This window comes from Chlorocebus sabaeus, chromosome 1 (genome assembly GCF_047675955.1).
Source record: "Chlorocebus sabaeus isolate Y175 chromosome 1, mChlSab1.0.hap1, whole genome shotgun sequence".
Lineage (NCBI taxonomy): Eukaryota > Metazoa > Chordata > Mammalia > Primates > Cercopithecidae > Chlorocebus > Chlorocebus sabaeus.
Window position 1 is genome coordinate 125176524 of NC_132904.1, and position 14761 is coordinate 125191284.

At 43.1% G+C, this 14761-nt stretch overlaps 1 protein-coding gene across 1 annotated transcript in view; it reads left to right on the forward strand.

Moving 5' to 3' along the window:
- The window catches only part of BARX2 (BARX homeobox 2), a 75236-nt gene that overhangs the window by 24529 nt on the left and 35946 nt on the right, over positions 1 to 14761 (forward strand). The window lies entirely within an intron of this gene.

Here is a 14761-nt window from a genome sequence, read left to right on the forward strand (position 1 = left end):
TTAAGTCAGCTCTGAAAACATTCATCGAGTGCCTACTTTTTGCCAGGTTGAGGGAGCAGCTATAATGATGCATTATCCTCTCACAGAGTTACTGAGTAGTAAAGGGATACAAACAGACTAGAGTCAATTTAGATACCCTGGGCAGTGCTGTGAAAAAGGTCGTAAGCATGGAGGCACCATGGGAGCACGAAGAAAGTGGGATTTAGCCCAGTCTGTAGGGGAGGCTGGGAAAGATCTTCTGGATGAGAAGACCTAAGCTGAATCTTAAGGATGAGTGAGAGTTAACCAGGGGAAGAGACTTCTGGAGTGAGGCTTTGGACATTCTGAGAAGAGGGGAAAATGTGACCAAAGATAAAGTGGTTGGAAACAGATAGTATGTGTCTGGGAACTAAGGGTAGGCCAATATTAATAGAATGAAACGTGTACATTCTATACTCAAGAAGGCTTGTGCCATGGAGATTTTATTCTGTAGGCTCTGGGGAATCACTGAATGGGTTTAAGCAAGAGAATAACATCATTGGATTTGGGTTTGGGGAGTATCATTGTGGAGGATGACTTTGACAGGGATAAGACTGAAGGCAGGAGAGCCTGTTGGGAGGCCCCTGCCATCATCCAGTCTAGAGATGACCCAGGGGGGTGGCAGGAGTGGGTCAAGGATGGAGCAGAGGGACTCCCAGCATGTAATGGGCAGGAGAGAATTAGGTGTCTAAGCAAAAGCCTACCCAGAGAGATAAAGACATATTAGGAAAGAGAGTCAAGAAGAGAATTTCCAGAGGAACAAGTGATCAGTTGTGTTAAAGGCAGCTGAAGGATCCGATGGGATAAAGACTGAAAAGTGGTCAGAGGGCTAATAATGGGCTAATAATGGTGCCCTTTCATTTATAGGATTTTATAAAGAGAAAAATGAGCTATTCATGAAAACACTGTTAATGAAATTTAATGTTTCAGAAATTAAAGCAATCAATTCACTATTTTGTAAATACTGGGGAGACTTCAGTGGTCAGAGGATTAACTGGTTGGTTAACTCCCTTTGTCTCAGGTTCCCAGCAGATCCTCTAAAGGAGGAATCAGTGAATTAATCACTCAGTCAACGACTGCTAATTGAATGCTTAAACTATGGAAGGTGCCATTGCAGACACAGAGGGAGATCCAAACCAAACAGTCAACAACAAAAACCCCAAGAGTCCTTGTCCTCAAGGAGCTTAAAGTCTATCAGAACGTAAGACAGCCCAGGAAGGAAGTGATTCAGGCCAAGTGAGGAGCCAAACAGCACACAGTGAAGAAAGTATTCAGAGGAGGAGATTGGTATTTGCAAATCAACTCTATATGCAAATGCATATTTGGAGAAGTAGGCATGTAATAAGACCAGGTGGAATGCTAATGGTGTCTTTGAAAGAAGGCGCACCTGTCCTTGTGTTGCAATGGCCTCACCTGCAACTTTGCTGCTTTACAGAGCTCCCAGCTCAAATGGGTTTTTCCAGCCTCTTTGTGTTTCCCAGTCAGGTGGTCACTGTCAGTCATTTACTTAGAATCTATTCCACTCCTTCTTGCTTACAAAATAGGTGGTGGGAGACATTGAAGTGGATATATTAGGGCGGTGTTGCAAACTTAATTTTTATCATGGGAGTGAGATGGCCTTGCACTGGATCATATTTAAAGGCTTGTGTGAAATCCAGATGTCTCTGGATGTTATTCCTAGTTCCTCCAGGAGGCTGCTACTGGTTTCTCAGCCTTCAGGAGAGGCAGCCTTTACTCTTGCACCACCATTTCCCAACATGCTGTGGGCCACAGTCCCCACTCGGCATTCTGGGAGTGTTTCCCCAGCTAGAGGTGGTGGTGCCCTGCTTCCCCATATGACTGTCCATTTCATGTTTGCCATACCACGGGCTGGCATTTCCTACTATAGATTTTGTGTGGAATTGCTAGTGCCTGGATGGCAAAACAGTAACTTAGCCCTCACCCTGCTTCCAGCTGACATAATTGTTGGTTGCTTTCATTACAGTTGGAGTTTGTATCACATGGCAAATTACATTTAAAAAATACTTTTTAGAGACAGGATCTCATTCTGTTGCCCAGGCTGGAGTACAGTGGTATGATCATAGCTTACTGCAGTCTTGAACTCCTGGGCTCAAGTGATCCTCCTGCTTTAGCCTCCTCAATAGATAGGACTATAGATGAGTGCTGCCATACCTAGCTATTTTTTAAAATTTATCTCAGAGACAGGGTCTTGCTATGTTGCCCAGACTAACTAGTACTTTTCTGAAAGGCACAGAAAGGTCCATAGGTATAAAGACACCACCAGAACAAGGGTTTGGAGTCCTACACTGGAAACCCACTCTAATGAATGATTCTATCAAAGATTCCATGAAAAATAATCCAGTATCTATATTGCCCTGAAATTTTCAACAAGGAGCACTGTGGAGACCCATACGTACACACGTTGCTGCACAGCCATTTTGGTCACGGTTCTGAATGACGTTGCCACGTCCTGAAGTAAACCCCAGTCAGCTTGGAGAGGGCAGCAAGGGAGGCTGCAGGCTGATGGGGTGAACAGTGCACCATTCACAGGTTACAAGGACATGCCTGCCTCATGCGCCAACCAAAATGATGGTGGGAATCAGTGTCACTCCATGTGACACTTTTCACCTTGCTTCGGGTGATTAGAACCAATTAAGAGGGTGACACACAGCAGAGATGGAGAAAGAAAACACAGGGGTGTCCGTTTTTTCCCATTTGCCCAAGAGAGAAAGCAAGTGTCTGCCATCTGCCCACTTCCTAAGTCCACTTTCAAATTGCTGGCTAACCTTTAGTTTGTCAGTTGACCTTTCCGGGCTTTTCCCTGCCTCCCACTTGGTTCATAAAACAGCAATGATGTTACCTGTTCGGTGAGAGTAATGTTGTTTCAATAAGCCTGGTGGGAAATGCTTTTCTCTTCTGAGGGCCTTGCTGTTATTTCATGTTTCATTCCCAGGAAGACACAAAGCCTGTCCATTTGGTGTGAGCAGTGAATGGAGGATTCCGACAGGTGCCCTTGCAAGCTTCCTGGTGGAGGAGCCATTCTGAGGGCATCAGTCTTGTTTTGATCTTTGCTCAGATGGAAGGCTTGAATGGAGCACTCTCTCAGCCTGGTTAGGGGGCTCTTTGATCTTGCTGTGCCTAATGGGCAGAACTCTCTTCTCTTTTTCCTCTGAGGACAAAAATAAACAGAGACGCTGAGTTTGTGAACAGCTGCATAAACAATGCAATTTGGAAGTATGCAAAAAATATGTGGGTTATATATACATCCGTACGTATAGCCTCTTGATCCGACTTTTGTATCCTTGTGACCACCACTTGATCTGAGAGACATTTCCATCTGATGCAATGAAATCCAGTCCCTTTTAATGCTCCGAGGGATTTAAGGCCTCAGAGCATTTGGGCAGAAGCATTTCTTTCCTCTGGATGTGGCTCAATTCTGGGATATCCCAACTACAGTACAATAAAATAACTCTCCTTAATGTGCCAGGAGTAGACTGCTCACTCTTGAGGGTAGGCGACTTGGGTTAATTTTCTTGAGGGTAGGCGATGATAGAGTTAGCAAGTCTGAAACCAAACTCATCAACTTTCTGCTACCTCTGTCTCCTGGGGAACCCTTTCTTTTGACATCCATCCCTATTTATTTAATGCCATCCCCATTTGTACCCTCACATAGGAGGCATGGGGCTTCAAGTACCCTTTATTTATCTCCTTCGCTCCTTACCTCTGATTAGTCTTTATAAACTGTATAGTTCTTTTTTGTCTATTTCTTCATTGACACTCTTAGTTCAGGCCATTTTTACCAGCACTAGTATTGTGGCAATTCCATAACTGATAATATAATTTTGCGCTTTAAGATGATAGATAAAATGTGATTGTTTGGGGAATACAGATGACAAAACAGAGAATGCCGACATATCCTTTAGGCTCTCGGGAGAACATAGAAGAAATGATAACTTTCGATAGGCAAAAATGGTTTAAAGTTTAGAAATTCTATTTTGCATTCTGACCCTAGTCTCCACGTCATACATGGTTTTGTATTTGTGCCTCTATTGTGGTGTCCCCTCTGCCTAGAATGCTTGCAATTCTTCCTTCTACCAATCAGAGTTCTCTCTGTTACTCAGAGTCCAGATCATTACCGTCTCCTTCCCTGACCACTCCAGGCAGAAGTATTTGCTCTCACTGCTAATTTCTAGGACCCTTGTATTCTTTAGTCCACATTTAAGTGATTGTCTTGCTTTACAGGTACCTATGTATGTTACTTATCTATCTCGTTACTAGATGATGAATTCCTGGACAAAGAGGTTTTTTTCTTAAACATATTTGTTACCTGCGGAGCATAGCACAGTGCCTTGCCTATGGTAGCTCTAAATCAATATTTAAAAAATAATAAATGGATGGTACTAAATCATGATAAACATACATTCATCTGAAATTCCTTGTGCCCATTATTTTAAACAAACGTTTAAGGAGCTCTTCATTCACAAAAGTCACACAAATCTCATTTAATTCTTACAGCAATCCTACGGCAAGGTTATTACTTTTGTCTTCATTTCACAGTTTAGAAAAACGGCTCAGAAAGACTAATTCCTTCGGGGCTCCCCAACTTGGTAGTGGCAGAGTCTAAATGCAAATTCAGGTCTGTCTGACACCAGAGTGCACACTCATTCCCAGGTTGTATTGGTCCTTGGGTGACCTGTGTAGAGATACAAGGTGAATAAGGCACAGTTCCAGCTTCCAAGGAGCCTCCAGCTAGTGGGGAGACAGATGTGCAAGCAATAGTTGCATTGCAGTAACATAGCTAGCGTAGGAGAGGTGGCTGCTGTGACAGTGCTTGGGGAGGTGGGGAGGGAGGACGCTGCAGGCACCTCCCAAGACTCTGCTATCTGAGAAGGGACCCTGAAGGAGGTGGACCCCCAGTCCTGGGCTAACCAGCCTCAACAGTGATTGAGTCCATAACTGCCTCTTTAGTTCAGTTGAGCCTGCATTCATGACAAACTAGGACATCGACCCTCAGTTTTTGGATTCACATAAAACAGTTGATGATGATGATGATGATGATGAGAGAATGGGAGCAAAGGGACCACGGGAGTAATAAAAGAACCGGTTTTATAGGAAGATTTTAAAAATCAGGTTAAAAAATGCAACTGTGACTTTCTTTTGTTTTCAAGTATCCAACCCATGGAGTTGGAAGCACTCAGTGGGCAGCTGATTAACAAAGCCGACACTGGTCTGCAGGAACGATGTTCTGGGATTTGTTGGGCAAACACCTCTGCTCTTGTGTATATTCCAGTAGAGACTCAAGTCCTACAGCTTGCTGGATGGGACCTCAGAAGTCACTTGTTTAACCTCTGGCATGCTGCAGAGCCGTCACCCACAGAGCCTACAGAGCCTCATGGTGGTCTCGGCCTCTGCTTGAATATGGCTGGTGGAGAGGACAGCTTCCTATAACCTTGCTCAGTCACATCAGACCAAACTCCTACATCTTCATGTAACACGTTCGAGAAACCTAAGTTGAGCACCTATTTTGTGTATGATGCCATTTACTAGGGATACAAGTTGAAGAAGACACAGCTTTCCCCCACTAGGGGCTCATTTAGTTCTATTAGCAGTTCCTTAGATGACATTGTTTCCAGACCCATCCCTGTTCTCAATACCCTCTTCTGCAGAGTTACATGTCATTCAAAACCTGACTTCAAAGTTGGGCACAACACATTATGCACAGTCTATGTTTTGCACTTCTGTTGGGACTTGAGCTAGGATCAGCCCAAATCCCATGTTTTACTCATCCCCACTTCACAGACAGCTGTGAAATCAGATGTTTTTCATATTATACTTATTAGTGGATAATAAAGTTCAGTAAACTTTGAGTACCTACTAAATATTCAGCACTCTACTAAATGTTGTTTCGAAAATGTTTCTGGACTAAAATGCAGTTTTTGGGTTTAAGTTCAGTCCAGTAGGAAAGACATGCATAAACAGAAATCATCCATACGGTATGGCAGGGGTGTGATAAAAATGCACGCAAGATGCTCGTCAAACACGGAGGAAAGGCTCTTACCCCTCACTTGCAGTGGAGGAGGGTGTGGAGGGGGTCAGAGAAGCGCCCTGGAGGATTTGGTACCTGCGTTAAAGGTTGGAGCACAGGCTGGGTGTGGTGGCTCACGCCTGTAATCCCAGCACTTTGGAAGACCAAGACGGGCCGATCACCAGGTCAGGAGATTGAGACCAACCTGGCTAACATGGTGAAACCCCGTCTCTACAAAAAATACAAAAAAACTAGCTGGGCGTGGTGGCAGGCACCCGTAGTCCCAGCTACTCAGGAGGCTGAGGCAGGAGAATGGCTTGAACCCGGGAGGTGGAGCTTTCAGTGAGCTGAGATCGCACCACTGTACTCCAGCCTGGGTGACAGAGCGAGACTCTGTCTCAGAAAAAAAAAAAAAAAAAAAAAAAAAAAAAACAGTTGGAGCACAAATGAAAGCTAACCAAATGAGGAAGGAGAAGCAGGTAAACAGAACAACCTTTGCAGGAGTGTGGCATGAAAAGGTCTGGGGCATTTGGGGGACTGACAGAAGGACTAGAACAATACATTCAGTGATAAGAGCAGAAGCTAAAGAGATTGGATTCCCGAAAACCACCAAAGATATATTTGGTTCTGTTGATGTTAGTCCATTTTAAGCTTTAAAAAGCCTGGTTATGTCATGCAATACATTATTTGTTTTGTGACATGAGATTTGATAGAACACCTTTTTTGTTTCTAGACACATTTTAGTAAAAATATTGAAAAAGGAATAATAAAACAAGGACCACAGCCCCTCACAGGCCCTGGAAGATGGCCATTAATCAACCCGCACAGGGATGTTTAGCTCACGGTGTGTCAGTGTTGTTCCTGCATGGCCTGGCCCTGCCTGTCTCTTCGCTGTGCCTCATCCACATCCTCTTTGCTGTTCCTAGAACATACTAAGCTTTTCCGTGTTTCTGGTTCTTAACCTATGTTGTTCCACTATCTGGAACAGTCTTTCTCTGGCTGGTGCTTTTCAGCCTTTTGATTTCTTCTGAAATGTCTCCTCTTTGGAGACTATCTCGGCTTCCCCACCCTCAACCTCACCCAGACATGCTCCATCACTGAACCCTGTTTATTTATTTCATGGTAGGGTATTTACTCCAAGTTATGATTAAATATCTGTTTATATACTTCTTTGTTGGATTATTTGTTTATTTTTCTCTCTCTAGACTGCAGGTTCCTTGAGCAGACCATGTTTATTTTGTCTACCACAGGTGCTCAATAAATATTTTTCACCATTTATTACATGAGAAAGTTTCCATGCAAACACCCATTGAATATGATTGAACCTGAACCCTAAGAGATGGGCTGTGATCTTTGCTGCCCTCAAACTAATCAAAGGGGAGTGGGATTCACCATCCAGAATCTGGAATAACTTAGACCTCGTGAGCCAGGAGATACCCATATGATAATACAAGAGCTGTCAGAGAAATCATGGAAGTTTTGAGCGATCTGTCTCTCCGTTTGCTAATTTACTTTCCCAAACTGAAGTATAATGGAATAACTTCCCCACCTCTCAAATGTCAGCATTCTCTGAAATTTCATGTTCTCTCAGGGGAGAGATTCATGTTTTCCATCTCACCCACCACTCTCTGCCTTGTGTTTAAGGATGTGAGAGATGGTCTATCTACTAGGATGCTACTAACAAGTCAAGCAACTAAGCACTTGCTTTTAGTGAATTCTTCAGTCTGTTTTTTTTTAAGGGCTCAAGCACAGTTTTTAAATGGTCCGTTCTAGGATCTCTACCATCCCCCACCACATACACATTCCCCCCACCCTCCAGGGGCTTGGTAACCCAGCTGACTGAACCGTAGACTTGTTTCTCTTTTATGAAACAGGAACATCTTTTAGATGATGTGGTGAAAAGTGAATATATTTGATGGGATAATTGCTGTCCATTCACCATTTTTAGGATTGATAACTTTGGAAGAGCTGGTAAAGGTTAAGTTCTGCCTTAGAGAAACTTTTACCAGTAGCTGTTCTTTTATTGTGCTTTCATTATGATATCAAACGTGCACGTGGTCTGGTTTGATTTTTTCCCCTCTTTGGAAACTTTTAGGACTTGATTTCCATCCTGTTTTCTGAAACTTTAAAATGATCTGCATTTTGGTGAGTCTTTTTTCATTCATTGTTAAGATGGCTGATTCATCTTATTTACCTTCAGTTAAGAAATATTCTATTGTAGTCTTTCATTTATAATTTCCTCCATTATTTTTTCTTGGAATTTCTACCAGTTGGATATGGCAAGTCCTAGGCTGATCCACTAATATTCTTATCTTTCTCTTCCCATTTATCCATTTTGTATTCTGGCTCTGTGTCCTATCTTAGAACCTTGACTTAACTTATATGGGCCTTAATAGCCTCATCTATAAAATGGAATTATTGACAGTACCTTTCATTTACAAATGAATAGAAAATGTTTATGGAACAGTACCTAGTATTGTTGTTAATATTACTTTCTACAGATTTGTCTTTGCTCTACTATTGTTAATATTGTATTCGATATCCATGTGTTTTAATCTATTTTTTATTTTTTCCTCAATTTGATCTTTCAGCTGTCTTCTACTTTGAAAATTCAGCTATCATATTTTTATTTTCCAAAAGTTCTTTATTGTTCTTGAACTGTTTCCTTTTTGAAATCACATACTATTTCCTGGATACAGTATTTTTTTCTCACCTCTCTGAGGATGTTAATGATAGCTTTCTTTTTTTTTTTTTTTTTTTTTTTTTTGAGACGGAGTCTTGCTCTGTCGCCCAGGCTGGAGTGCAGTGGCCAGATCTCGGCTCACTGCAAGCTCCGCCTCCTGGGTTCACGCCATTCTCCTGCCTCAGCCTCCCGAGCAGCTGGGACTACAGGCACCCGCCACCTCGCCCGGCTAGTTTTTTGTAATATTTAGTAGAGACGGGGTTTCACCGTGTTAGCCAGGATGGTCTCGATCTCCTGACCTCGTGATCCACCCGTCTCCGCCTCCCAAAGTGCTGGGATTACAGGCTTGAGCCACCGCGCCCGGCCAATGATAGCTTTCTTTATAAGTTTTTCTTCTACTCCCTGAATTACCTCTGATGATGCCGGTTTCCTTTTCTCCACCTGTTTGTTTGATTTCTGTCTTTCATGTTTGAGGCTTTCCTCAGATGTTTAGTGACTTGGGCTGTCTCTTTATCTGCAGGAATGAAGCTCTGAGACACTGAGTGGGAGGGGTGTGTGGGGCTGTGTGTGTGCATGAATGAAGATGTGCACACCCTGTGGACCAGCAGGCCTCCCTGTAGGGTCCAGGCAGGGAGCAAGCTGTTAGTTGGGGGCCTATGAACACCAGGGCCAGTAGGTCATTGGCGGTGGCCATTTGGTTTCACTGAAGAATCCCCCAGTTTTCTGCCAGCAGGTGGGGTGAAGATACATGTCTGCTGGGATTCAGAGGGCTGAGTCAGCAGGGCTCACCCCAAAGTTCTGCACACAGCCATCCGTTAAACTCTCCGCCCTCTGCTGCACCTGACTCTGCCTGGTCCAGAGCCTCTTCAGATCCTGAACCATTGAAATCATGTTCTCCTCACAGTATACACTGTGCAGCCACAGTATAGCCAAGCCCGAATTATAACAAGATTCTTTCCAAGTACATTCTTAGACAGGCTTGAAATAGGTCTGTAATACACAGATGTCCCAGTCTCTCTGTTGGTGCTATGGTGACACTCTATGTGGAGCAGAGTGTCTAAAGAACAGCAGAGTGGGCCAGGCGTGGTGGGTAACACCTGTAATCCCAGCACTTTGGGAGGCTGAGGCAGGCAGATCATGAGGTCAGGAGATTGAGACCATCCTGGCTAACACGGTGAAACCCCGTCTCTACTAAAAATACAAAAAATGAGCCGGGCGTGGTGGCGGGCGCCTGTAGTCCCAGCTGCTCGGGAGGCTGAGGCAGGAGAATGGCATGAACCCACAAGGCGGAGCTTGCAGTGATCCGAGATGGTGCCACCACACTCCAGCCTGGATGACAGAGCCAGACTCCGTCTCAAAAAAAAAAAAAAAAAAAAAATAACAGAGTAGCAGAGTGGGTATTACTGAGAATAACATGGACATGAAGAAGTTTTGTTCAGCAAGTAGCACTTTCAGGGGAGCTTTGCTTACATGGCAATTCTGTAAGTGAATTGCGGGCTCATGGGCTGGATGATATCAGGAAGAACATAGTAAGAATCGGGATGAAGCCCATGTAAAGGAAAGCTTAGAGAAAAAGAGTTCACATACCCAAAGACAGAAGCACTGAGAGACTTCATTGTCATTTGCAACTTACCAATTAGCAAGTCAACAAGAATTTGTTGACTTTTGATATGTGCTGGGTGCTGAGTTACTTCTCAGCTCTGGCTACACAATAGAATCACCAGGCCCTGCCACAGGCAAATTAAATTAGAATCTCTGGGGGTGGAGCCTCAGCATTAATATTTCTTAAAAGCTCACAGGTCTTTTGATTGCAGCTGGGTTTGAGACTCATAGGAATGGCGCCTCTCTGGAAGAGCATCAGATGTAAGATAGGACTCCTGTCTTTTTGAGGGACTCGGTTGGAGCTTGAAATTTAACACACAAAATTTAAGCAACATATAAAGTGTTTATAAGTGCCAAAGAAGTAGTTTATGGCCGGGCGGGGTGGCTCACACCTGTAATCCCAGCACTTTGGGAGGCTGAGGCAGGCGGATCATGAGGTCAGGAGATTGAGACCATCCTGGCTGAAACGCCGTCTCACTAAAAACACAAAAAATTAGCTGGGCGTGGTGGCGGGTGTCTGTAGTCCCAGCTACTTGGAAGGCTGAGGCAGGAGAATGGTGTGAACTGGGGAGGCGGAGCTTGCAGTGAGCCAAGATCATGTCACTGCAGCCCAGCCTGGGCTACAGTGAAAGACTCCATCTCAAAAAGAAAAAAAAAAAAGGGAAAGAAAAAAGAAGTAGTTTATAAAATACAGGTAGATGATTTGGGATAGGGAGTTACTTTGGTACTTGGAATGTTTATGATTCAGGACAGGCAAGACCCCAACTGGGACTTAGCCTGGAAGGGTTCTCAGCTTTGCCTAGGAAAGAATTCAAGGGCAAGCCAGTGGTATTAAACAGCAATGATTATTGAAACATCAGTGTACAGCAGCAGCAGACGTCCTGCTCCTTGCAGAGCAGGCAGTGTGCCCAGAGCAGCAGCTCAAAGGCAGTCTGCACTCACATTGATACCCACTTTTAATTATATGCAAATTAAAGGGCAATTTATGCAGAAATTTCTAGGAAAAGGGTGGTAACTTCCGGGTCATCTGGTCATTGCTGTGGAAAGGAGTGGTAACTTCTAGGTGTTGCCATAGCAATGGAAAACTGACGTGCCACACACTGGTGGGTGTGTCTTATGGAAAACTGCTTCTGTCTCGGCCCTGTTGCAGCCCTGTTGTCACTTTGGTCCAGTGTCCGAGTCCCACCTCTTACCTCAGTTAAGGACTATTAATTATGTGTCTGGCCCTGAAATAAGTTCTGAAGAGGTTCAGAGGAGAATAATACAGAGTATATGTTCTCAAGAAACTTCTATTTTAGGTAGAGGAAAACCAAAATATAAAGCTTAAAAAGAACCAGAGAGCTATTTGACGCTAAATTATGTTTGGAAACTTAAGTGCAGTAGGAGTTTGAAGATAAATTCTTAGATATGTTTGGAAAAAGTTTCTAGTTGTAGGTAGAATTTGAGTTTTGCCTTAAAAAACTGCAAAGAATTCATTTAATTTCGTAATTTAAAAAGTGAATAATGAGTACATGCTACTTCCCAGGCACCGTGCTAAGCATTTACATGGATTATCTTATTCTCACAATATATTTTTGAGCTATGCATTATTATTATCTCTGTTCTACAGGTAGAAAAACCAAGGCTTATCAAACTTAAAGAAATTTGTCAAAAGCCACGCAAGTTATTAAGTGGTGGAGCCAAACTCAAAAGCAGGGCCGTATGGCTCTTGAGCTGGGCTTGGAACCACTATCTGTAGGACCAGAGTCGGCAGCAGAGAGAGGCCAGAGCACGGCAAATGTATTTCTTGAATATTGAGTAAGTGGCAGGTTATGCTGAGTAGATATTTGCTTGGAAAGGTGAATTGGGGCCCAGTTCAATTTGTCAGGGGTTTTGACTACCATTTCACGGAATTTAACTTTGTTTTCTGGACACTGGAGAGTCCAGAAGGTTTTTGAGGCAGGGAATACAATGTTGGAAAGCATTTTCTAGGAAACCATAAAGACCGGAGACAGGGGAACCAGGTAAAAAGATATCTCAGTGGTCAAGGCATGAAGCTTAGGGGCCTGAGAGAGGTGGGTGGCACGGAAAATGGTGGGAAAGGTGTCGTCGGCACCTTGAAGAATGTTTCTAAGACAGCAGGGACATGAGAATGGACAGTAATAGCTCGGGGGTTATTTAGGTTTGATATCAGTTTGAACTTCCTTATGTTACAGTGAGGAAGGGAGGTTTGAGAATGTATTAATACATTCTTCAGAGACTTTTAAGGAAAAGGCAAATTGTGATTTTTTTCTGACATGGTTTAAGTTCTATCTACATTAGTTCTAGGCTTGTAAGTATTGTATGAGCTTTGATTCAATTCAGTTCTGGATATAATTTAATTTAGGCCCTGTGACTAAGCTGTTTTATATGGCTTATCTAAGAGCTACTGAGATAAAGGAATTACATAAGTACAGTCTTTCATTCTAATGTTGGACTCTGGTAATACTTCTCAGAATGCCAATAAACCTTTTTTCCCATTCCCCTGCCTTCTTTTCTTTAGTATTAATGATAGCCACTAGGTTGGGTATAGATCTCAAGGCCTTTCTCTACTGGGTGAGATTCTCTCCAAGTCTTAGATGAGAAACTTCCATAAATCCTTTCCCTAGGCTTCCATAACACTATGGTTACACCTAACCCTTGTCCTCAAATCCCATATTAGCATGACATGCAAATGACGACAGTGGGGAGAAGCAGGGAGTAAATCAGAGCCTGTTGATGGCTCTGTTGTGATTGTAGCCATGGGTTTGCTTAAGAAAGATATTGTGCCTTCATTGTGACTGGCATCAAAGGTATGTGAAGATACTACCTCAGCTAGGTATGAGAAGCCCAAATACATTATTACTAATGATTTTCATAAGGGCTAAAGAGTTTAGGCCAAAAATAATTAAAGGGAACAACAGTGCTGCCAATAAAACTCTTAAATAATGAGATAGTAATTAATGGATGAATGGCCTCATTGTTCTTTTTGGCTCTAGGCATTAAGCATCTCATTTTAAAAGTTGTGATAAGTAGTGCAATATTGCTCATTTATGTTTTTTAGTACTGTTAATTTAATTTTAATTTATTTCACTTTTTATTTAATCTTAAATCTTCTATTTTAGTATAAAAATTGGAATGATCCTCTCCTTTCCCCCCCATTATAAACTTTACAAGCACGATTGCTTTTGGTGCTTCGGAACTTTCTCAGTTCACTCCCGATGATAGATCCTATAATCAGGCTCTTACTGCATGTTTTGATGGTGTTATTGATGATAGTGATGAGTTTCAGGTGTGTTTTTGTTGCCTAATAATACAGATTCTTTGGTGTTTTCTATGACTCCATTGCGCGGGGTCAGCCTGGCCAGTTCTCCTCTTGGTCCTTTCCCCCTTTAAGCCCCAGAAGCCATCAGAAAAGCCTTTCATCTTATCTTTTCAGCCAAGCCTGCAGGATGCCATGGGGGATACTCTTACAGGACTATTCCAGGCAGCAAGCTTTCTTCATACAGTGGTTCAGAGATTTTGGATAAGCAATAAAGATTGTTCTGCTGGGCCCACTGTCATAACTTGTCTATTAAATGCATCTCCCATTACTTTTGGTATGTCTCCCTTCTCCCCAGGAAACATCAGATGCTTGCAAACCATTTTCCAAATCACAGGGCACTGGGCCCTGGAAGCCTTCTTGAGACTAGATTGCTCAAAGAGTTGTAGGCCAAGGAATGAATGTATCCTGTGTGTTACACAAAATACATTTAAATATTTATCAAGACTTAATTTAATAAACTTTTCTTCCCTTGCTCCAACTTTCCTTTGTATCCCTCCTCCTGAAGAAAAGGTGCCAACATTCCACTTTAAGTCTAAGCTGAAGTCATAGACAATCCTAAGTGTTTTAGAAGTAAATTAGTGACTTCAGTCCCACTAATTTTCCTCTGTCTTCCAAATGACACTGTTTCCTGAGGCTTCTGATAGGATCTGATGGGACTGGGGCTTTTAGCCCCCTTCTTAGGCTCCTCAGAGTCCATGCGGAGAATGACTCAGCCAATTTCAGAGATATGGATTCCTTTTGAAGACCCCTGTTTCATCTTTGACTCTTACAGGAAGGACTGGATTGGATGGGCTGGCTGTTCTCTGTGTGGGCACTTGAAAGGCAAGGCCTTCGAACTTGGCCTTCAGGTGTGTTCAGGGCCAGGGGCTGGTACACGGAGGAAGTATGGATGTGCTTTTTAAATCTTAGCACTGTGACTTGAGTTTTGCCATTTCATCTTGTAGTGTTTGGGAATTGTGTCATAGATTGTTTACCTAGCTTGACACTCAGTGGTTGTTGAGGAGTGAGTAGGGTGTGGCTAGGGGGCGGAGGCGGGAATGTTGGTTGAGAAAGACTACCAGAATGTTAGTGTGTGGAGAAGTAAGAGGAACAGTGCTTGGGCATGGAAAAG